This window comes from Ornithodoros turicata, chromosome 7 (genome assembly GCF_037126465.1).
Source record: "Ornithodoros turicata isolate Travis chromosome 7, ASM3712646v1, whole genome shotgun sequence".
Taxonomy (NCBI): Eukaryota; Metazoa; Arthropoda; class Arachnida; order Ixodida; family Argasidae; genus Ornithodoros; species Ornithodoros turicata.
The window spans coordinates 671,338-674,106 of NC_088207.1; positions in this window are offsets into that span (position 1 = coordinate 671,338).

Below are 2,769 nucleotides of genomic sequence, written 5' to 3' on the forward strand. Positions count from 1 at the left end.
AAGACATTTAGTTTATCTGACAAAAGTTGAGGACTTGAGCGGGTGGATGAAGGTTGCCCCAAAAGACACTGTCCGCTTTGAAGGGGTCATTGACGGTGAGACGCCTTCTGGACCTGTCGTACAACGCATGTCACCTTACAAGGCAGCCCTCAAGAAATTGATAACACAAGGATTCGAGGCCGGACTGTACGAGAGGGCAAGGTCCTTAGACGACTTCAAGAGTTATTATAAAAGAAACAGCGAAACAACTAATCAAGATGATCAGGGGGTCACTCCCTTCACTGTGGCTGATTTGAGGCCCGCTTTCGTCGTACTCATTGGTGGATTACTCTTCAGTTTCCTAGCATACCTCGGTGAGAGACTGGTAGCTTGGCTTGCAAAGCACCAGAGCCTATGGAGAAAGAAGTGCGAGGAAATGAAGAGCGTGTTGGATGAATAACCCCTGTCCATCCGCGTCGTTCTTGCGTTGTTCGTCATGAAGAAAGAAATGCTGGATTCGAAAAAATGGTTCCTTGAGCCCGTGAGCGTAGAAGTTAACCGTGCTGAGGTAAAATGTGTTAGTGTTAGAGTGTTAGTGTATGCCTCGTCGACTTGAAAGGATTCCTTGAACTGGCTATATAAGCCACGGTATACGCTATATCCTATACACGCTATACATATACGCTACTCATATATACGCTACGGCATCACCTGGTATATCAGCCACGGAGTGTTCCTCTGTGTCGCCCAGGGACACTCTTAAAAATGAACTTCACCGCATAGCACGCTCCTAGCTAACCATCATCTCGAATGACATCGTTATCTGCCCTGATTTGTTGAAAACGGGAGGCGTACGCCTTTTTTGTGACACTTATGCTGTTCATAATTGTCACAAAAAGGCGTACGCGCCCCGTTTTCCACAAATCAAGGCAGGTTGATATCGAGATGTTGGTTGGCTAGGAGCGTGCTATGCGGTGAAGTTCATTTTTAAGAGTGAACCTGGACACTTCAGCTTATTTGAACCCAGGAATGTAACTGTTTGTTGCATTATTTATCTCACCTGTTTTTCTGTTCCATTTACCCCGCGGGGCATGAGCCTGTACTAGCGAAAGCTATTGGACACGCCCCACGGTTTTTCTTGTTATTTGTTTCCTAGTGATGACAAATAAAACAACAAACCTGAGGTGTGTGTTTGCTAGCTGGAGGGATGTCCTGTCTACACTCTTAAAAATGAACTTCGTCGCATAGCAATTACGAACAATTACGAACAGTATAAGTGTCAATATACAATACAATACAATATACAATAGTTTTTTTATAGTTTACTATATCATTCGGCCTAGCTCTACGTCGGCTGAACAATGTTGTGGGAACGGAGGGCGGTTGCAAAAGTTACATCGTCAATGACGTAGTGTTATTCTGATTCTCGTCACCGATGATACTGCTCCAAAGGGCTGCCCATGGCGCGTTTCTACCCTGTCCCGGAAGAGGCCGGAATTCTCAAAAGTTTTAGTATCGTTCGGGCTCGCAACGCGTGGTATTAGTTGCAACTCTAGTCAAGCCAGTGATCGTTAAAGTCCACCTAATGATCGGCTTTTGAGTGTATTCTCGGAAACAACAACAAGTGGGGAGTTTCATCGGCCAGCGACGATACTCTACCCCATTGCTGGCTGTAATGTCCTACGGTGACTAGAAGCTCTAAAAGTGATTTCAGGGCACAGCGCTGGTGAACCGGATTTGGCCACGGTCCAAGTCATTTTGACAAACTGGAGCGCGAGAGCCCATAGCTGATTTAGAGACACTGAAAGCGTGGATCCGTACGGTTGCTAGTGCGGACAATGGAGAAGATGTGCACGAGATGTGTTATAGTAATAGCATAGTAATACTGTTTGAAGCTGTCTTTGTTGCTGTCCCCTTGACTATAAACGGTCATTTTCGCCACTATCGATCAGTAGGTGCAATAATATCTTTTGGAAGCCTTTCTGAATATGTAGGCCCATACTAGGCCATGTGGATCCACTTAAAGGGATAGTCGCATCGACCACAGATCGATTCCGAAACCACAGTGAAATGATATTCCCCGTCCTTCACTGACCATGACTCCGAAAGTCCCGTTCCGATCGACGGAAAACTTTTTGCATAATTCGTGTGTAAGCGGCGCTACAGCAGACGACGGAAGCGGGCGTCAAGCGGAACTCCCTGCTGAGAATCTTTAGCAACGTCACATGGAATCTGACCAATAAGAACGCGGCGAGCCAGAGGAGTCCCCGCGGCTTGCAGCTTGCATGAGCAAGGTCAGGGAGACGAAGGCGAAGGCACATACGGAGATGGCGGACTCGGAACGCGGAAGTGGCGAATCGTGCTGTTCAAATGCCTTTAGTAATAGCTCCCGTGACGAATATACGTACATGTTTGATGATGGCCCATATTCGACGGATCCGCTTATTCTGCAAGTCGCTGGTGATGTACGTGCCGCAGCTGCGTTAGCGCAACAGAACGAGCCTCAGGACCACTGCTTTAGGTACGTTCATGATCGGAGTGATCAATACTTAATCCCGTGACATTCACACTACGACGCAGGAAACAATCCAAGTGTCTGTGCGGCGTCTGTGTTCCTCAGGAACTGGATGAGTACCTATATGCTGCAGTGCTGGTGAAGTGGTAGAGTTGTGCAATGACGGCACGCACCACACGCACGCATCACACTTTGTTCCCAGCTCCCTGTCATCGACCAGAACTTCTAGTGGTGTGTCTACCGCAGTATTGCAGCGACGATCACAGTCTTCGCCT